General features: G+C 49.2%; 1 protein-coding gene across 3 annotated transcripts in view; it reads right to left on the bottom strand.

The window, feature by feature from the left end:
- Window positions 1-23005, bottom strand: part of NSD3 (nuclear receptor binding SET domain protein 3) — a 1711795-nt gene that overhangs the window by 387761 nt on the left and 1301029 nt on the right. The window lies entirely within an intron of this gene.

Below are 23005 nucleotides of genomic sequence, written 5' to 3' on the forward strand. Positions count from 1 at the left end.
CCGCTTTGTCGCCAAACAGGCGACAGCCATCAAACGGCATGTCCATCAATGCATTCTGGACATCTGCCGAAAAATTGGCGGACCTCAGCCAGGCGTGGCGACGAATCGCCACCGTCATGGACATCGCTCTGCCCAGTGAGTCGGTTGTATCAAGACCACACCGTATGGAGTATCTCGCTGCGTCTCGGCCCTCAATCATAGCCTTGCCGAGCTTAGCCCGTACCTCCTGCGGGCATTCAGGCAGCGCTTCCGCGACCGTATCCCACAGAGAGTGGGTGTAGCGGCCTAAGAGGCATGCGGTGTTGCAAGACCGCAGTCCCAGACTCAGGGATGAAAAGACCTTCTTACCATACTGGTCGTACCTCTTAGATTCCCGGTCGGGCGGGGCCGACGGGAATGCGGACTGGGAAGTCGAGGCCTGGATCACCAGGCTCTCAGGGGTGGGATGGGTGGACAAGAACTTTGGGTCATCCGTACACGGACGGTGGCGTCTGGCCACGTTCCTGTCAACAGGCGAACCTGAAGCGGGCCTGAACCACGTGCCCAAAAGAACGTCAGTCAAGGCCTCATTGAACGGCAGCAGTGGCTCCTGTGGGCATGACTGCGGTTTGAGTACCTCAGTGAGGATGTTAGTCCTCACGGCCGCGACGGGGAGCTCAAGGTGTAAGGCCTTGGCAGCCCTCATCAACACCACTGAATAAGCAGCCCCCTCCTCCGTAGCCACGGTAGGAGGCGAGACAAAGCCAGGGTTGGGGGAGTCATCCAGACCACTGGCGTCACCCAAGTCACCTGTCCAGTCCACGTCATACTGACACTCGCGGGTCAGAGCGTCCTCAGACGACTCCCAACCCTCTCCATAATCTACATCCTCACCATATTCTGAGTCAACAATGTAGACCGGCTCCTCGGGGTCAATGGGCCCCCTCGGCGCCGGACTCGGCGTCGGGCGACGCCGGTCCGACTCCGCGTCCGGAGTCAGAGAGGGAATGGGGGTGGCGCCGCCCGGAGCCAGCGCCGGAGCCCCGGCGCCGCGCGGAGGCGGCACCATGGGTTGCCCCGATGGAATCGGCGCCGGAGAGGCCGGTGGACCGGCCGGCGTCGAACCTGAAGGGCCCTGCGGCGCCGGGGCCGGGGCCGGAGCACCCGACGGCGTCGGGGCAGGAGCACCCGAACCGCTCGGGCCCCCGGACGGGACCACCGGGCCCGCAGGCCCCGTCGGAGGAGACAGTGCCCTCATGGCCATGAGGAACTCCTCTATCTCCTCGCGCGACGTGCCTTGCCCAGGGACCGTAGGGTATGGAGCAGGCCGCGCCGGCGACTCACGCGGAGCCGCGGGCACCCGAACCCCCGGCCGCATCGCGCGAGCGTCGGGGGGAGTCGGGGGTACGATGACGACGCCCCGACTTCTTGTGCTTCCTACCTGAGGAACCAGAGGAATGGTGACGACTTCCGGAGCGCTCCTGACGGCTCCGCGACCGCTCCCTCGACCGTTCCCTCGACCTCCGGCCGGACCGGGACCGCTCTCGACGCGAGGCCGACACCCAGAGATCGAGTAGCTTGCGGGACCGCTCCCGTCTAGCCTTACTCGTCAAGGCCCGGCAATCGACGCAGGAGCCCACGTCGTGGTCCGGGCCCAGGCACCGGAGGCAGAGTCGGTGATGGTCCGTGACCGACATCGTGCGGTCACACCCGTCACAATTCTTAAAACCGGGCATCCTACCGGCACCTTAAGAGTAGATAAGTAATCAAAAACTTTGGTCAAAAGACCGGAGTACTGCTCTTCGGATCTGCGCTAACTGGCGCGGAAAAAAGAACTACTGACGTCAGCGCGCGGAGGCGGCGTCTATATACTCCAGCGACGTCATCACGGCGCACGACGCCAACGACGGACGCGGAGCCGCAGGGGACGCCTGCAGACGACGCCTACCGACGCGCAGGGGTACTGCTACGCAAAAGTTTCCGGATCCAGACTGACGCCTGGGGATATTCTAAGGTAAGGAATCTAATACTAACCTGTTTCTTTCAGATACTTTTGTTGTTACGCCTTTCTCGTCATACCCCAAATACCTTTGCATTCGCCTGTACGGACCATATGGGAGGGGGAATGTGGACGACCCTTTACAGACCGGGAATAGAATTACACCTTACACCGCGCATGAACCTCAGCCCTTAACATCACTAGTAAGGAAATGTTTTCAAAGAGTGTGCATTATTGGTATCTTACCCTGGCTAGGACCGCCACTTGGGATCGCAGTGGTAGCTGCTGGTGCCAATGTGGCCAACAGGGCACCCATACCCCCCTACAATGGCAGTGCCCCAAACTGGAACCATTTTTTTGGTGGGGGGTATGGGGGGGGGGTAGCCTTGGGTGCCGTGACTGCCTTTTATTCCCAGGTTTCCTAGTTACGTCCTCCTAGGTCTCCCTAACCTGCTTACCTACCCACTGCAGTCCAGTAGAGGTTGCGCAATTGCCTTAGCATTAGGCGCAGCCTAACAGATCCTTCTTGCTAGGTGAGGCACTGATAACATCCCTACACATTTGGACTGGCTACACAAATTATGAGAAATATTGGAAATGGAGAAGTTAACTGCAGTGGCCACACACTGCCCCCTGTATTAGAAAAGATGTGGCAACCTTGCCGTACTTATCTTTCTGAGGAATTCAGGGAACTTTCCTGTCCACATTACCTGCAGATACTCCGCGCTTAACCTCAGTAGGCGACCCTGACACACAAACATTTGAGACCAACTTGATACCAAGAGTTAACTCAGGCCCAACAAAACAATGTCCCTTAGCATGGTACCCTCTTCACTCTGTCCCTCTCCTTTTCTTGCCTTCTCCTTCTCTTGTGATGCATGCACATTCCGTTAAATTGATGTTTCACCACCACCCAGTGGATGTAGGTGGTAAGTTATTTTAACACCTTCTTTTCATATGAAACTAATAAAACGATCTAAAACCTAAAAATGTATTAAACTTCTAAGTTCACCAACCATAACATTGAGAAGAAGCCAGAGGAATGAGCTTAAATACACACTACATTCTTGGACCTGGCAGTGGCACAGGCAAAGTGCAGAATATCTATGTCCTGGAAGTCCCAGACGGGCCCCACCATCCAATTATGGCTTCAGAATCTCCATGGAGCACTTATCGCAGAACACAAGACACACTAATCAAACGCATCTAGACTTCCCTCACGAACCAACCCCGCACAATGGCAAGACTACTTGACCGCCATTGAAACTAAGCTGCACACAATTAACCAAACTACATCATAGAACACACCCTCACCCTGTGCTTTTAATATAAGTAGACGCGAAACTACTATGCATACCGTATATCTTTATCGATTACATATCCTTGTCCGGTGATGGATGGGTAGGCGATGCATGTGCACATACACAGTCTATGAGGTGCCCTCCTACCTGGCACCCCCTGTCTCTACACCTGTCCATTTATACCGGACGACAAATACCCTGATCTTAATCCCGAACACAAGGCAATTGAGTTTGGAAAATCTTAAGTAATTAGTGGCTCTATTATTGGATATTGAAGGTTTTGTATTTTAGTCATAACCTGTCAATACTGATTCAAAATTACTGTTTTTGAGTTAAAGCGTGGCACTCCACCACAGCCTTTTCTGAAAAAAAGTGCTGTAATACCATGCATATTATATATGAGAAAAAAGCTTTCTTGTATACCTGTTGAAAATGAATAAAGATCACTTGGAGAAAAAAAAATGTACACACTACATCCGGGAGGACCCCTGAAGACTGAGGAGTGGATGTGGATTGAGAGGTAGGGACCAGGCACCAGAGCGTCTACACCTGCTGGCCTACCGAATACCTCCTGAAATAACAAATTACTTTACTTCCTGCCCTCAACCACCTCTTCCCGCAAAGACTGGAATAATCTTCTCATAGGATACATGATAAAGCATGCCAGAATCAAGATGTCCAAGCAGTGACTCAAGGTGGGCTCTCCTCTGTGTCAGTAACTGTCCTCCACCGCAAGGGTGCCACAAAGATACTGAAGCTACTCACCCACTCCGTTGAATTTTCCCATCACATCCTGAATGATTCAGGTCTCTAAGCTAGGGGACTTCAGGTGGAAGTGGAATGAGAGAAGAAAAAAGACGCACTACATTTGTCCCAACAAGTATGCATTGCCAGTGCTCGGATTACTTCAATGGTTGCCTTACTGATTTTGATTACTGAAGCTTTTTCTGCTATGTAGCATCTGAGAAATGAGAGTAAATAAATTGTCAGTACAATACCACATTCGACTTTAAGACTTAATGATTCGCTCTTTTTTTTTACCCATCGCAATCTGGACTATCCTCAGTTTTGCTGCAATTAACCTGGGTAGAAAGACATGTAATGCAACTTTTAAACCTCTTCTGTATAAACATGTAAGACTGGCAGTTCAAATATCCTAGTGTTACTAATTTACTTGAAAGTTCTTACTACTAAGAAGTCTTCTGAGTAGTTATCTTTGGTTAGGTTTGTTCTGTCATATCCTACTATTACAAAGTGTGTTCCTGCCTATGTCTCTCTAATTGGGACTGGTGGTTAAACTGATTACACTCACTGATGTACCTTCTTACACCTTATGTACAAAATATAGCTCAAAACAAAAAGGATATATTAAAACTGAGCTGTTTCTTCGAAGTTCTCAAACCAAGGAAAGTTGCATCAAGTCACACCATTTTTGTCTTGTTATTCAAACACCCTTCAAATTGCCTCAATTAAATTGGTTCTTTAATCCCCTTTCTTTAGTGGCTGATCCCCGTTTGATATGCGATGCTCTTATATCATTTTCAGATTCTCACTCTGACCTGAGTCTTGGTATTGGTGTGGGAGATAAACAAAGAATGTGCTGCTGCATGATATGAGACACTAAGGGGGAAGCCTTCCTGCACCCATACGAAGTTAGCTTGTAACTCCCTAAACCCTGATGCCACCAGGGTTTCTGCCAAGAGTGGAGAGCAGTGTGACTTGATATGAGGAACATTTATAGAGATGCCTCGTTCAACAGGGCAGCCACATGGAAAGTCCCATGAGAAGGAACTTGAGCAAAAACTTGAGTGGGAACTAGAGCAAGATGAAGTTATCTGTAGTGATTCCTCAGGCAAATCCTGGGTTGAAAGACTGAATCCTCTTAGCCACAGACAATGCTATTTTCAATCTGGTTGTGGAGCAGCCTTTATTAAAATGTCTCTGCTTCACTTGTGTGTCAAAAGTATGCTCTGCATGCAACACTGTCCTTGATCTTGGGAGCCATATTAGTAGAAGCTACACACCCAGCCAGAGATTTCTGGATGATTCTCAGTTAAGGGCATTACAACAGTTTGATCCCAGACCCTGGCAACTGCTCAGAGTTTTTTGCCATGCTGAAAACTGGTTCAGTGGGACCACACAGTAAAGAAAACTGGCTTCTTGGAGCACTGCCTGCCTAAAACTTTAAGCCTGACCCTGCTGGTGATTTCTGAGAATCAAAAGTGTGTCTGAGTCTAAAACGTAGGATAAGGGTGAGTTGATAAATCTAGCCCACTGGCCTAAGCAGTTAAAATATCCAGCTTTGCAGGACTCCGAGCTTTGTGCACCAAACGTAATGGCTTCAACAAAATCTTGATTACAAATGCAACTCTGATGGACTTTTGCCAGCTTCATCTTTGAACCTTGCCCTGTTGGAAGACGTTGTGCTCTGAAAAGCAGGCTAAGTTTCAATGTAAGAACTTTTGCCAGTGTAATTCCCCTTAGTATAGCCAACATTCACTCCATCACTGTCAGCCTGAAATTGCTAGGTCCCAGTCAACCATTAATTAATACTTTATTACTTTACATTGGCACCTTACTTTTTCTAGGCAATGTTTGGCTTAAAACGTTTAAAAAAATCATATCTCGGGTCCCCCTTACCGGATTTTGATCATTTCAGTTCTTGGGAATTTTATTGCATTTCTTGGTTGAAACTGTTGTACATGAAAACAAGTTACTTACCTGTAACTTTAGTTCCCCAGTATTGGTAACTTTCATAGATTCCCATGCTTTGTATCATTCCCCGTCGCCGGAATGGGAGTCTCGGTAACAAAAATACCATAGCTGTAGGTACAAAAGACCAAGGAAAAAGGCCTAGGCCTCATTCCCTTTTGTAGCATATCACCCTCTTTGTGTAAAAGAGACCAAACTCAGGCCTCAGCCAATCACAAGTGCCTCACCCCTTAGAACCTTCCTGAAGGAACCTCAGAGCCTCAGATTTTCGTAGCCGTTGTGTACTTAGACACCATATCTGTTGTAGGCTGAGCTTTCCTCGGGGAGGTGGGCGGGCGCATGTGAATCTATGAAAGTTACCAATACTGGGGAACTAAAGTTACAGGTAAGTAACTTGTTTTCTTACCCCAGTATTGGAACTTTCATAGATTCCCATGCTTTGTATCAGAGTAGCAAGCAGTTAGTAACAAAAGCACATTTTGCATCATCACAATATAGCAATAGGCAACATGACAAAGATACAAAATGTGAAAGACGGAAGGTGGGAAAGAAAGGAAAGCTCACCACTCATTGAAAGAGGTTCCTCAGGACAGCCTGTCCTACTGCCACATCACCTTGTTGTAGGGACTCCAAGCAGTAATGCCTGGTAAATGTGTGAACGCTGCTCCAGGTAGCAGCTCTGCAAATGTCTTTGATCTGTACCCCTGCCAAGAGGGCTGTAGAAGAAGCCACAGATCTCGTGGAATGCGCTCGAACCTTTCCAGTCAGAGGTTTTCCTGCAGCAGTGTGACAATGCAGAATGGCACTCGTTATCCATCTGGAAATGCCCTGCTTGGAAAGAGGAAGGCCCTTGCTTGGACCTCCGAAGGCCACAAATAACTGAGAGGTTTTCCGAAAACTCGTAGTACGCTCTAAGTAGAATTTCAAACACCGCTGCACATCGAGCGAATGCAATGCCCTCTCTGCTGGTGTAGCCGGTTGAGGAAAGAACGCCTTCAGAATGACCGGCTCATTCAAATGGAAGTCCGAGGGGACTTTAGGCATAAACCTCGGGTTAGTGCTCATGATGACAGTGTTTCTCTTGAATTGAAGGAAAGGTTCTTGGATAGTCAAGGCCTGTAATTCACCAACACGCCTAGCCGACGTGAGAGCGAGGAGGAGAGCAAATTTCCATGAAAGGTATTTCATGTCAGAACCATGGTTTGGTTCAAACGGGCCCTTCGTGAGTTGAGAAAGGACTAGATTCAGATGCCATGTCGGAGGCGGTGGTCTCACTGGTGGATAAACTCTGAACAATCCCTTCAGAAATTGTTTGACAATTCTAGATGACCACAAGGAGGGTCCAGAGCCAGTCCTCCCGAATCTCGACATTGCCGCCAAGTGGACCTTAATTGATGAATGGGCTAGTCCCGATTTGGCCAAGGACAGCAGATAAGGAAGGATCTGATGAGGCTTGGAAGCGAAAGGATCAATGCCTTCTTTCTTGCACCAGCAACAGAATCTCTTCCACTTAAGACGGTAAGTCCTGTTCGTAGAAGGAGCTCTTGCCTGAGAAAGGACCTCCTTAATCTCACTAGAAATGGGTAGGTTCATAAATTCTCGCTGCTCAGGAGCCATGCAGTCAGGTGTAGGGACTGCGGATCCAGGTGCCAAACTTGTCCCTCGGACATCGTGAGGAGATCTGGAAGAACCTCCAAAGGAAGAGGAGGGGCTATCGAGAGCAGATGGAGTTCCGTGAACCAGAACTGCCTCGGCCAAGCAGGAGCTATAAGGATCATCCTGCACGGCTCCACCTTGATCTTCCTGATGAGTCGTGGGATCAGAGGTATGGGAGGAAAAGCGTAGACAAATGTCCTCGACCATGCTATCGAAAGCGCACTCCCCAGAGAACCTCGATGGTTAAGCCTGCTTGCATAAGACCGGCATTTCTTGTTGGTCGGAGTGGCAAAAAGATCGATTTCTGGTCTGCCCCACTGGCTGAAGACCTCCTCCAAGACTCTCTGATTCAATTCCCATTCGTGGCTGACTGAGGATGACCTGCTCAGTCTGTCGGCGTTTTCGTTGAGGACGCCTGGCAAGTGTTCTGCTCTCAGCGAAACCCTCTGAAGGATCGCCCATTCCCAGATCTGCTGAGCTTCTTGCGACAATGGACGAGATCTGGTTCCCCCTTCCTTGTTCACATAGTGCATGGCCGTGGGGTTGTCCGTCCTGATAAGCACACGTGAACCTTTCAGGCGAGGAAAAAAAGCTTGCAGAGCCAGTCGTATCGCCCGTAGCTCTAACAGGTTGATGTGGAGGCGTTTCTCCTGGGGCGACCAATGACCGCTGACATGCAGGTCTTGCATCACTGCCCCCCAACCCTCCAATGACGCGTCCGTAGTTATCCCTTGCGGAGATGGTTCGCTTGCGAAGGATAGACCTTGGGACAAGTTGTCTTGATTTGTCCACCATAAAGCTGCTTCCTTCATGCTTGGAGTGATCATCACTCTGACTTCGAATGAACCGTGGACCTGCTGCCACTGGTTGTCTAGTTGCTCCTGCAGAGGACGCATTCTTAGTCTGCAATGGGGAATTAGTGGGATACACGATGAAATCACCCCCAGCAGAGACTTGTAGCGGCGAACTGAAAGACACTTTTTTGTGCGCAAGTCCTGAGCCAGGGTTTGTAATTTGTCTCTCCTTTCCTGAGTAGGGAAGGCTCTTGAGAGCTTGGAATCCAAGATGGCTCCCAGGAAGCGAGCCTTCCTGGACGGGAGCAGGGAAGACTTCTCATTGTTCAGAGTGAGCCCCAGATTCTGAAACAAATTGGTACAAGCTTGAACAGCCTCCAGCGCTGCCTCTCTGGACGGAGCCTTCAGTAACCAGTCGTCCAGGTAGGGGAAGACCTGGAAATGGTTCTTTCGCAGGAAAGCTGCTACTGGCGCCAGCACCTTTGTGAAAATTCTTGGGGCTGAACGGAGTCCAAAGGGTAAGACCCTGAACTAAAAATGGCTCTTGGCTACTGTGAATCGCAGAAACCTTCTGTGTGCTGGGTGAATCGTAACGTGGAAATACGCATCTTCGATATCGAGCGTGGGCATGAAATCCCCCGGGCTGATGAGCTTCAAGATGTCCTGGAGAGAGACCATCCGGAAGGACAGGGAGATGAGATAGGTGTTTAGCTCCCTGAGGTCTAAAATGGGGCGCCACTTTTCTTGAGTCTTCTTCACCAGGAAGAACCTGGAATAAAATCCTTGTCCCCTTTGGTTTGCAGGGACTGGTTCTATCGCTCCTTTCCGGACCATCCGTTGGACCTCGAGCCGCAGGAGACGCTGGTGTTGCGATGGAATGGCTGCCGGGGGCTTGGGTGGAGGTACTTGCGTGAATTCCAGGGTATGCCCTTTCCGAATGATGTTGAGCACCCAACGGTCCGATGTTATCCTGGACCAGTTGTGAAGGTATTTGGTGACCCTGCCTCCAACTGATGATCTCTTGAAGGAGGGTCCAGTAGGAAGAGCCAGGAGGCCGCTATTGGCGTTTGGACGAATCTCGTCCTCATCCAGCCTGTTTCCCCTTATTGTAAGGCCTGGAGTAGTTGGTAGACTGGCCTTGCCGCTGCTGATAAGGCTGACGGTATTGCTGGGAGCCGGAGCCCGTGGTGGAATAGCGTTGTTGTTGGTGATAGGATCCTCTGTAGTTACCACCTCTACCTCGGGATCCTTTAAAAGGAGACTTTCTGTATTGAAGGGTCCCTAAGGACCTGGCAGTCTCTGTGTCCTTTTTAATGTCCTGAAGAGTGTCGTCAACAAGCTTGCCAAATAATGCTTCCCCAAAAAAGGGAAGATCCAGGACCTTGTTTTGAATTTCAGGCCTAAACCAAGTAGCGTTGAGCCACCCTTGGCGGCAAAGGACTGCCGCTCCAGCCAATGAACGGAACGCCGTCGTCATATCCATTGCGCAGTCAATGATTTCCATCGACGTTGCTTCTCCCTCCTGTAAGATTTTCTTTGCGTCAGTCGTAGATTCCGGAGGCAGCTGGTCAAGGTACGGAGCGACATCACACCAAAGCTGGCGGTCGTATCTACCCATGATTGCTAGGGCATTTGCCGCTCGCACCAGCAAACTTGCCATCGACGAGAATCTCTTCCCCACATTATCCAACCTCCGCCCTTCCTTGCCCGGAGGAGTTGTTAAGGGAGCAGAGGGGTTACGGGATTTCCTCTGCGCAGCTTGCGAGATCACAGAGTCTGGTCTGGGATGACCCGTTAAGGCTGCCGGGCCATCAACTGGTGCCATGTATTTTTTCTCCAGACGCGGTAGCACCGGGACCACCGTCGCCGGGTTTTTCATGGCTTTTAGGCCCTCCTTCCACACATGATCCATAATAGGAATGGACCTAGTTGATTTCATAAAAGGCTCCTTGAAATCATATAAAAAGCAATCCGTGGCAACTTTAGGCATGGCTAGTTTGAATCTCGCAGGGGCTCTCTCCATCAGCTGATGGAAGCCCCCAATGTCTGCCGGCGGGGAATCCGCCGGATCTGGGACTGGCAATGCTGGATCCGGAATGATATACTCGTCATATTCCATATCGGGAATAGAGCCATGATCCGATTGTTAACCCTCATCCGAGGAATCATCATGGACGTCTTGTAACCCGGAGGACTCATGATGGATGGACATTTGAGGTCGAGGGGAAACTTGAGCTGGAATGGAAGGCGTCACTATTGAGGCTGACATCTCTGCAGGAGATACAGGCGTTGACGGCACCGGAGTAGGCATACTCGCCTTAGATTTATAGTCCTGCAGCATCTTATGCAGATCTTGGAGAAAAGAAGATGGCACTGAAACCATTTCCTGTTCAGCATGATGTTGTGACTGGGCAGACTGATGATGGCCCACATCCTCGTGTCCGTAGTCGCCCTCAGAGTCAGTGTCCTGGCATTTGACAAGAAGTTGGGAGGGACTATTAGCGTAGCTGTATGAGTCCTGGTCCTAATCCTCTGAATCTCCTTCTTGCAGAAGCATGGTTGACAGTAGAGGAGACATAGCCTTCGGAAAAGTAACCTCCGGCGTGATTCGTGTCACAGAAATGGTAATTCTCTTTTCAGAGGATAAGATCGTCGACGGTTCCGTCGTCGACGGTTGTATACGCGTCGACGAGATCGGGGTCGTTGAAGTCGTCGGCGAGGAAAGGGTCGGCATGCCAGCCGTTGTCATTGTTAAAGTCGTCGTCGTCGACGCCCTCGTCGACGAGACCGTCGTCGTCGTTGACACCATCGTCGACGTCGGCACCAACGTCGACGGTGAGATTGGAACTGCCGTCGTCGGCACCTTCGTCGTCGGCACCTTCGTCGTCGGCACCTTCGTCGTTCGCCACCTTCGTCGTTCGGCACCTTCGTCGTTCGGCACCTTCGTTGTCGGCGATGCCCTCGTCGGCGGCATCTTCGTCGTCGGTGAAGAAACCGCTGTCGACGGAACCTTCGTCGACGACTCCCCTGTCGACGGGATCGTCGATGACATCAATGCAGACTTTGATTTTTTCGTCGACGGAACCTCCGTCGTCGAGGACTTGGAACTCCTCTCAGAAGATTGGAAGGAAGGTTTTTTGAAGGCTGTGACAGTCTTCTCACCTTTAGAAGGCGAATCTGGTCCTACCCTCTCCTTTACACCTCGGTGAGGAGATTTGCTGGGACCTGGGCTCTCAGACTCACTGGGGGTCTCTTTTGAGGCCTTGGAAGATCTTTCCATAGAAGGTGAAGGGGAACCCCTACCCATTTTCACTGACCTTCTTGAAGAAGACATCGATGCTGCATCCTCACTGTCACTGGAGACAGTATCTTTCCTGGTTTTCAGTTTATGGAGCCATGTCAAGAGTCTTCCCTCACGGTCCCGGAGGGTCTTGGCCGAAAAGGTGCGACAGATTTTACAGTCCGCAGCCTGGTGGTCAGGATAGAGTCAGTAAATGCAGTCTTTGTGCTTATCCTCCACAAAAAGCCTTTTCTTACCACAGGTGGAACAAGGCTTGAAAAGGGCTTTTTTCTTCTCCATTTCTGACATCCTGGAAGGCAGCCAACAATCCTGAAGTGAAGTTGAAGATTTTGAAGTAGTAATCCTGAAGAAATCCTTTGTAAAAGCAGAAGTTGAGCAGAGCTCAAAGGAGACTCCCTAAGCACAACGTGCGGTAGAAAATCTGAGGCTCTGAGGTTCCTTCAGGAAGGTCCTAAGGGGTGAGGCACTTCTGATTGGCTGAGGCCTGAGTTTGGTCTCTTTTACACAAAGAGGGTGATATGCTACAAAAGGGAATGAGGCCTAGGCCTTTTTCCTTGGTCTTTTGTACCTACAGCTATGGTATTTTTGTTACCGAGACTCCCATTCCGACGACGGGGAATGATACAAAGCATGGGAATCTATGAAAGTTCCAATACTGGGGTAACTTTAACTTAATGCTAACTTCTCTGGTAACTTACTTACAGCTGGATCGGATAGACATGGATCCGCTTAAATGCCTATTGGCCCTAATACCTAAACCCAAAGGGAGGAACTTGTCCTACAGGTTCCTACAACTACTACTCGTGCTGGCACGGAGGCGGGTGGCCATCACATGGATGGGGGGGAGGGCTCCGGAGGTCTCCCTGTTGCTTAAAGACATCAAGGAGTGGACTCTGGCCGAGGAGACGCATATGCAGCGCACGCGCCGAGATGACAAACTCCAAGATGATTTGCAGGCCTGGAGGTTGATGTGTGCAGAGGGAGCACCGAATGAGGATTCAGATGCCACTAGTGCAGATTTATTTACCCCTGAGCGGTCGGATTCTGAAGAGGTGACGGGAGGGGGAGAGATAGAGGGGCCTGCTCTCGAATGAGTGCCCTAGTAAGCGCGCACTGATATTCCCTGTTATATGATAATGTGATTTGCTCGGATACCCAAGTGATTGCTACTGCATGTGTTGTCCACACCTTACTGGGCCTAGTATCGGATGACTTAATTATTGTACGTACCCTATTATTGATGCCATGTACGGGGGGATGGGGTTTCTGGTTCATGTTTCATGTATAATTAGTAAAAGAGTGTTTGTTTCCACGGATGACGATCATGGGCCCTGGCAGATACCACAGGAACCATACCTGAAAATGAACGGATGCTGGAGATATATACAGTGTACGAATAGATATACTTGTGAGTGTATCCCGCTGATATCAAGCCGCCCGGCCTCTGGGATGTGGGCCATGAGGCTGTGTATGGTTTGATCGCTACATAAGACTTGAAAACAATTGCTGTGGCCTGTGGTTGGTTCGACGGCCCGGGTCTTTTCTGTGTCCACAATAAACATATTTTACAACAAAAAAAAAACTTACTTACAGCTTGTGTCATAGAACTGGGTTGAGGCATAACAAGGGTGTGTCTATTAAGCTGATAAGGATAATCCTTTCCCAAATAATAACCCACTTTCTGACATCAAGTCATTGCTTTTCATGCTAGTCATCTGGTATGCACCCAGGATAGTCACAGGCATATTTAGGAAGTGGAATGGGATTACATGAAATTTTCAGTACGATTCCTGGAAGATCAACAGTATCAATCATGAATCTGTTTCAACTCAGAGTGTTGGTAATTGTTCAAGATAATGAGATAATCATACTGCATCTGCTCTCTTTCAACAAGTGGGAAAAGTGTCAAGTGCTTGAGTTCCAGTCATGGCTTATCCCTGGAACAACCAATATCAGAAACACAAGCTAGGATTCAATCATTTTCAATATAAGATCAAATCTATTTTTGAGAGACAGAGTGACACGTGTATTAAGATCAAACAAAGGTACGAGTTCAAAGAGTGCCTGCATTTTAATTGGCCACTAAGTTTGAAGACCCATTTCAGGAAGCCCTATACGCCCTAAAGAACAATGGCAGTATCGTAATAAAATCCACGGACAAGGGTGGAGCGATAGTTGTCCAAAGTACGGACAAATATAAAGATGAGATACTATCCCAGCTTGCGATTGAGGGCAATTATGCTTTGTTAAAAAGAGACCCTACCAAAGAAATCAGTCAACGTATCAAAACCATCACAAAAACAGCTTTGGATGATGGTTTGATTAGTAAGCTACAACATGAGTTTTTGAATAATAAACATCCACGAATGCCAACTATATATACCCTCCCGAAGGTACATAAACGGATGACTGATCCTCCTGGTCGCCCTATTATTTCGGGTTGTGGTTTCCTGTTGGAACCTCTGTGTAAATATATAGACGTCTTTCTAAAACCTATAGCTACATCTACACCTACATATTTACGAGACACCACTCAAACTATTCAGTTGGTAGATGGACGTGCCACACTACTTCCCTGTTAGTCACTATGGACATTACAGCCCTTTATACTAACATCCCCCAACAATCTGCCTTGGTATGCATGGAGAGAATTTTAAATCAGAGACCGGCACCCCATAGAGTTTCTACTGAGTTTATCATCAATCTGCTCACTATAGCAATGACAAAAAAAATTTATGTTTCAAAACAAATACTACGTCCAGACAAGGGGCGCAGCCATGGGGGCAAGCTTTGCGCCAAATTTGGCAATAATCTTCATGAGCGAATTCGAACATGAATTTGTCCTTAATCAAAACAATCCGTATCGGAACAACATTTCCTTGTGGGCCCGATACATTGACGACGTTCTCTTAATATGGGAGGGGAACAAGGAGGTGTTTTCAGTGTTTCATGGATGGCTTAACGATCGCTCAGGTGATATTCAGTTCACAATAGAGTCTGACAATGTGTCCATCAATGTTCTCGACATCCAGATCAAGGCAGAAGCGGGCACGCTATATACGAGTAACCTACATTTCTGAGGTTGCGGAGGAATTGTACGAAAAAGGAGGATTACTTTGAAGAATCTTCTTTGTTGGTTGGTAGACTGATTGAACGGGGCTACCCACTACGACTCCTGAAAAAAGCACGTAAACGTGCGTGGCACAATCATCTGGAACATCTATTGAACGTACAGCCAAAAGAAAAAAGTGCTGAACGCCTAGTGTGTGTGACAACATTTAACACTAAGAGTAGTGTAATAAAGAAGTTGATAAATCGTCACTGGCACCTGGTCAAGAGGAATTGGGGGGAATGCCCCCTCCGCTACATGCATTCAGGAAAGGTAAAAATATCAGAGATCATCTGGTAAAATCACTTCTGCTTTCCCCACAACAAGGTAGTCAAACTACCTTGTGGGGCCTTCCACCTTTGTAAGGACACACAAAATGTGGTGGATGCAAGGCTTGTCCACTTACTTTGGAATGTACAACTTTCACACATAACGATCTGACTTACACCCTTAAGGACCACAGTAATTGCAATACCACGGGCGTGATCTATGTCATCAGATGCCCCTGTGGTTTTCTATATGTGGGCCAAACGATTCAAAAAATTCAAATGCCGCATCCTCCAACATGTAAGTAGAATACGTTGTAAAACACCGGGGGCACCCTTAATGGACCACTTCACTAGATTTGAACATGACCCCAATAGTTTACAATGGTGGGTCATTGAAAAAGTGAGAGCTAACCCCAGAGGAGGAGATTTGAGTACCATTCAGAATAAAAGAGAGTGCAGGTGGATACACTCTTTGGATACTGTACAGACAGGATTGAATGAAATGGAGGAGATTAATAGACAGGTGTCCCTTCTGATTGTATAATCATCAGTTTGTATATCACTGTTATAGATGTACTCTATTGACAGCAGATCTGATATTGTAATGTAATTTTGTTTTAATACACTGTATGCTTGTATTCATGTTTTGAATATAATGGTTTGTTTTATGTAAATCTCACTATGTGGGAAGAATTGTATGTCATAATATCCATATCTGAATGGAGGAGTTGAGTATGCTTTATATCACATCACAGTGCCCTTAACATACAGTTCGATGTTGGTCTAGAACTTTTTATGAACTGGTATCAGCTGGATAATTTATCGTTTAAAATTGGGGGTCCACCCGACAACCCTAAATCCTCAACTTCCAAGTAACATATTCCATCCACTTCTGCAGTAATGAGTCTCGTATCCACATTCAACTATGGACTGATACATTGAGCCTGGTTATCAATAGTGCTAATATTGACCTTGCAATTCACCGTTCCAAGATGGCCGAACATTAGACACATTGACATCGTCATATGATAGTCCCCTTTCTATGTCGGGTTATACTAATGCAGTCTTCCGCATTGTGGTACTGCCACGGACCTGCCCGAGACACGAGACTCCGATTGAATCCCTGATATATCGAACGAGTTAGGTAAGCGCCAGGACCTCGTACCCTGATAAAAGTTGGGAATCTTCACTGGTGTATAGTATTTACATCTAGTTATATTTTCCCCATTTAGCGGTCCAAACAAAAATGATTCCTGAGGCACGGTGCTCATCAGCATCAGTACGCTGAAGGGACATGCAGAATTAATCGTCCCTCGCACCTTTTGAATCTCTGACACTGCACGAGTTAGGTAAGCTCCATGATCCGTTTTTTTCCCTCTGATTAATATGGTGGGAACCTTCAATTGTTTTTAGTATTTATATCGAGTTCTGTTTTCCCTACATATCGGTCCGAATGTAAAAAGGAATTTTGAGGCACGGTGCCCATTAGTATCAGTACGCTGAAGGGATGAACAGGATTTAATCATTCTACACTACTGATCCAAACAGGTACAATTACCATGACTTTCCTGTTTGTTTGATGACCAATTCTGAGTGAATATGTTTACTCGAATATGTCTATTCCTTTTGTAGGTATTTACCACATATTGGAATAACTCCAGAGTGATTCCTCCTGGTGGGCTACACTATATATGAAATAAGGTAATTCTTTCACCTCCCTTATTCAGATCATGAATATTTTATTAATTTCAGGTCCTCAAAAACTGTATAATGTTTTAGGAGGACACTTCATTAATTGATCAAGATTAAGAAAAATACACTAGAATCACCTTCGCCGCTAGGGTAAGCTATCGACCCTCGGTCTCCTTTTTGACTCAATCACTTTATCAGCAATAGCTTTCTTAGACAAAAATGTCTTTGTCTCATAGGGTCATCGAACAAAAAAAAGGTTGCCCGTCTTAGTCCTGATGAAGACTCGCACGGCCCAGGCTTAACTCACCGCGAGGCCCGAAGTCGAGTCGAAACGTCGACGCCTATTTGATCTTTGACCTGGACCTATATATTATTACTTCTTTGTGCATTATAACTACCAGATATATAGGTTTCTAAATGAATCAAAATTATGGATGAATTGTTTTATGGCCAGGTCGCATAACAAGGATGATTGTTGATCCTTTTGTGCAATATAAAAAACTGTGTTCCTTTTATGTCACGAATCTTTGCAAATCTTTGCTATTCTTTTCTTTTCTTTATCACTGAACACCATCTGACTCACATCTTTCTATTTTGCACGCTCCCTTTGGGGCAACCAATATGACCTATATGTATTGTAAGCTTTTTACATTGCTCAACAGTGTTAAAAAATGAATAAACCACCACTGATTATTTGGTTTGCTGTTGCGTTTTGTGAGATTGTTCGATTCATCGATGAAGAGTAGATTACAATACTCTATTAATTAAATTACGAAGTGTTGACTAACTGTGATATTGTGAAGTAATAGTCTTTGGACCATTGTCTTATAATACCATTTCAGGAGGGTGCCTATTAATTGTATGAAGAATAGATGGACTGGCATTGAGAAAGTTACAGCCTTATCTATAATTTGGCAGATAGGATACTCCATCACCAACGTGGTAGATAACCCCCCTGCCCTATTACATGGGACACTAACTATGACGCACTCTTAATTTGGCAAACAGGATCGCACTCATTTTTGTGCTGCAGGTTTATGTTTGTCAAATTCTACATAAGACATTACATTTTGCTTAAACCACAATCCGAGAGACATAAGATAATACTAATTGTAAGATGGATGAATTAACGCACAAGTTACTTACCTTTGGTAACGATATATCTGTAAGAAACATTAGTTAGTGTTAGATTCCTTACCTTAGAATATCCCCAAGCGTCAGACTGGATCCGGAAAGTTTTCGTCAGTAGTACCTCTGTGCATCGGTAGGGGTCATCTGCGGCTCCGCGTCCGTCATCGGCGTCATGATCGCCGGAATGACGTCGGAGTACCTAGACGCCGCCCTCTCGCGCTGAAGTCAGTTCTGTACATAGCTTTCCGCGCCAGGAACGCAGAGCCATTCAAGAAACAGACACTGGTGCCATGAAACTAGGGACCTGAAAGGGATGACCTTAACCCTAGATATCGGTTCGCAGAACGGGGAGGATGGGTGGGGCGGTAAGGAATCCAACACTAACTAATGTTTCTTACAAATATATCGTTACCAAAGGAAAGTAACTTGTGCATCTGAAAGAAACACTTTAGTGTTAGATTCCTTACCTTAGAATAGGTACTCCAGCATTACCAACCCCGGTTGTGGGTCTGTGAACCAAAATCACACCAGGAAGTCCTGGATAATGGAACGGCCAAAAAAGCTGTCTCTCCGGACCCGACTGTCCAGGCAGTAGTGCTTGGCAAACATGTGCAGCGAAGCCCACGTAGCTGCCTGACAAATGTCCTGCAAGGGGACTACCCGACCCAGGTCAGTAGTAGCCGCCGTGGCCCGAGTGGAATGGGCTCGCAGCCCCACAGTAGGCTCTTTTTTAGCCACGGAGTAACAGACCTTGATGCACAAAACGAGCCACCGAGAGAAGGTTCGCTTGTTCACCGCACGTCCCTTCTTAGCGCCCACGTAGCCAACAGAGTTAGTCGTCCACCCGGAACTGTTGTGTGCGGTTGAGGTAAAAGGAAAGCGCACGTTTTGGGTCCAGACGGTGGCGCCTCTCTTCCTCCTTCGAGGGATGCGGAGGCGGAAAGAAGGTGGGCAAGGTAATGGACTGACCGACGTGAAAGGCAGTAACCACCTTTGGTAGAAAAGAAGGACGAGTCCTCAGAACAACCTTGTCCGGATAGACTGAGAGGAAAGGAGGCTTTGATGAAAGAGCCTGGAGCTCACTCACTCTTCTGGCAGAGGGGATGGCAACCATGAAAGCAGTCTTGAGAGTCGGAAGACGAAGAGGGCAATTATGAAGTGGCTCAAAGGCAGCGCACATCAGATAAGTGAGAACCAGGTTCAAGTCCCCCATCACAAAAGGAACAGGAGGGAACATGTGCGTGATGCCTTTCAGGAACCTATTGACAACAGGGGACTTGAAAAGAGAATGCTGATCGGGAAGCCTCTAGAAGGGTGAAATGGCAGAGAGATAGCCTTTGATAGTGCCCAGAGCAGAGCCCTGCAGGGCAAGAGAAAGAAAAAAGAGGAGAACCTCTGAAAGAGGGGCAGAGAGTGGATCCACAGCCTTGTGCCCCCCCATCCCAGGAGGGCCGCATCCGTCACCACTATGTGCTCGGGTTGGGGAAGGGAGAGGGATCTGCCACTGACCCAATCGCGGTCCGTGAGCCACCACTGCAGCTGATTCGCACTGCCCTCTGATATCAGGACGTGGTTGGACAGGTTGCCCTGATGCTCTGCCCACTGAAACTTCAGGTCCCACTGCAGAGACCGCATCTGCCACCTGGGGTGATGTATCAGCAGGATGCAGGAGGCCATCAGCCCCAGGAGCCGCAGCGTCAGCCTGACCGAAACTCGGGATAAAGGCCGAAAGATCGGAATCAGAGCCTGAATATCACGAACCCGCTGCTCGGGAGGATAAACCCGAAACTGCACCGAGTCCAGAACTGCTGCGATGAAGAGGAGCTTCTGAGAGGGACTCAAGTGTGACTTCGGCACATTGATGGAGAACCCCAGTGAAGGCAGGAGATCGGCCGTAGTCTGGTGGTGGGAGACGACTGCCGGGGTGAGCCCGCCTTCAACAACCAGTCGTCGAGATAGGGGAAGACTGAAACCCCTAATCTGCGCAGATGAGCTGCGACCACCGCCATCACTTTCGTGAACACCCGAGGGGCGCTGGTGAGGCCCAAGGGGAGCACGGTAAACTGAAAGGGCTTGTGGCCTACCGTGAACCGTAGGTAGCGCCGGCAGGACGGGGATGTGGAAATAAGCGTCCTGCAAGTCCAACGCAACCATCCAGTCTCCAGGGCCCAGGGCAGCCAGGACCTGAGCTAAAGTCAGCATCTTGAACTTCTCCTTCAGGAGGAAGCCGTTGATGCTCCAGAGGTCCAAGATAGGGCGTAGGCCCCCTTTGCCCTTCTTGGGAAAGTAGTGGGAGTAGCAACCACGTCCTACTTCTGGCCCCAGAACATGCTCGATGGCCCCCTTGCCCAAGATGGCCGTAACTTCCTCCTGCAGAAGTTGCAAGTGATTCCCCCGACATGCGGTGGTACTACGGTGGCATGGCTTGAGGGGTAGCTTCGAAGGTGAGGGTGTAGCCCCTTCGGACGATTTGCAGCACCCACCTGTCTGAAGTGATGGTGCGCCAGTGGAGTAGGTGATGGCGAACCCTGCCTTCTACTGGCGTGGAATGGGCCTGAAAACCCGGACTAGGAAGGCTTTGAGGCGGATGCTGCGAGAGTGGATGTGGACTGACCTTGCCGTTGTCCCCCTGCACTGCCACGGCGGTTACCACGTCCGCAACAGCGTTGAGGTTGGTCTGCGGCCTGTGGCTGAACAAACGTGTGGGGGCGCCCCTTCCTTGGCCTCGAAAGGGACAAAAAGCAGAAGCGACGGCCATCAAAGGGCATGTCCATGAGTGTATTCTGGACATCCCCCGAAAAATTGGCGAACCTCATCCAGGCATGGCGACGGATCGCCACCGTCGTGGAAATCGCTCTGCTCAGCGACTCCGTGGTGTCAAGTCCACAGCTGATGGAATAACGTGCTGTGTCCCGCCTCTCAGCAAGAGCCTGGGCGAGCTGTGCCTGGGACTCCTCCGGACACTGGGGCAGTACGTCTGCTACCGTATCCCACAAGGAGTGGGTGTAATGGCCCAAAAGGTATGCGGTGTTGATTGACCGCAACACCTAGCTAACTGAGGAGAACAGTTTCTTCCCAAACTGATCAAGCCTTTTGGATTCCCGATCTGGGGGAGCAGTCGGGTATGCGGTCTGGGATGTAGAGGCCTGGATCACCAGACTCTCGGGGGTAGGGTGTACGAGCAGAAAGTAGGGGTCGCCCGGAGCCGGGCGGTGGCGTAGGGCAACGTTCCGATCCACAGGGGGCACTGTGGTGGGCTTGGACCAAGTGCCCAACAGAACGTCGTGAGGGCTTCATTGAACGGCAGCAGAGGCTCCGAAGAGCTTACTGGCGGTTGAAGCACCTCGGTGAGATTAGTCCTCACGGCCGCCGCAGGGAGCTCAAGAGCCAAGGCCTTGGCTGCCCTGCTCAACACTACACCATATGTAGCACCCTCCTCTGTAGCCACGGAGGGAGGCGAGATGAAGCCAGTGTAAGGCGATGTGTCAAGACCACTGGCACCCTCCAGCTCGTCTGCCCAGTCCTGACTCAGCTGGCACTGCTGGGCGAGAGAGTCCTCAGATCCCTCCCAGTCCTCCCCTTCATCCGTGTCCTAATAAACAGGCAGAAATGACAGAGCCTGGTCATAGGCGAATTCCTCACCCTAAAACGCCGGAGACGGCGCCGAGCGACGCCGCTCCGACGCCGGACCTGGACTGAAACTGGGGTCGGCGGCATCCGAAGACGGCGCCAGGAGCGACACCATAGGGGTCGGCGCCAGCGGAGTCGAGAGGTCAACTGGCGTTGAGTGGGATCGAAGCCTGGATCCCACGGGGGCCTGCGGCTTCTGAACTGAAGTCGACGACGGCACCGAGGCTGAAGCCGCCGGCTCGCTAGGACCCCCAGTCGGGTCTGCGGGGCCCGAAGGCGCGCCGGCAGGCCTCGGCGGAGGGAAGTGAGTCCTCATGGCCACGAGGAAATCACAATTCTCCTCCGGCGCGCATGCAGTCCAGGGACCGGAGGGTATGGGACCGGATACGACTCCTGCGGAGCCGCGCGGGTGGTGTCACCCGAACCCTCAGCCAAGTCGCGCGAGGGGAGTCAGAAGAGCGATGCTGTTTCTTCGACTTCTTCTTGGAGTGCCTCGACTTACCTGAGTGCGAGAACTTGGAGCCTGACGAACGGTGATGGCTCCGGCTCCACGACCGGCCCCTCGAGCGAGACCTCGATCGGCGCGGAGCCGACTGCCGGACCTCGAGGAGCTTGCAGGACCGCTCCCGCCTAGCCTTCGACATCAAGGCCCGGCAGTCGGGGCACGACTTGTCATTGTTGTCGGGCAGTAGAGACACAGGCGTTGGGGGTCGGTAACCAACATCAGTTGGTGACAGGCGTCACATGGCTTGAAACCGGGCATCCCTACCGGCACCAGGAGTCGAAGTCGACTCGAAAAGAGATAGTCAAAAAGACCAAAAAATTTGTCAAAAAATGACTACGGGTACTAGCTCTTCACGGATCTGCGCTTGCTGGCGTGGAAAAAAGAAATTGACATCAGCGCGCGAGGGCGGCATCTAAGTACTCCGACGTCATTCTGGAAATCACGACGCAGATGACGGACGCGGAGCCGCAGACGTCGCCTACCGACACGCATGGGTACTGCTGACGAAAACTTTCCGGATCCAGTCTGACGCCTTGGGATATTCTAAGGTAAGGAATCTAACACTAACGTGTTTCTTTCAGATACTATCCCCACACAGGAAGCATGATATTTTGTCCTTAAAGTGAACAAGACAAAAAAAGAAACACAAAAGGGGTTCTATGAGGGGAGTTGCATTAATAAGGGACTAATTAGAAATAAACAGCAACTTTTTCAGCTATCACATTAAATAAAATTCACAGCTGAGCATAATCAAGTTTTGAGAAAAATCACCAACCCGTGACCTACTGAGAAGACAAATTGTCATAAACAGAGAACCATAAAAGCCCATTAATACAGACCCGCAAAATAAACAATATTGTTTAAAAATGACTTACTATTGAAAGAAAAAAAGTACACACACAAAGTTGGACATGCATTTGCCAATAA

The sequence above is a fragment of the Lissotriton helveticus genome, chromosome 11 (genome assembly GCF_964261635.1).
Source record: "Lissotriton helveticus chromosome 11, aLisHel1.1, whole genome shotgun sequence".
Lineage (NCBI taxonomy): Eukaryota > Metazoa > Chordata > Amphibia > Caudata > Salamandridae > Lissotriton > Lissotriton helveticus.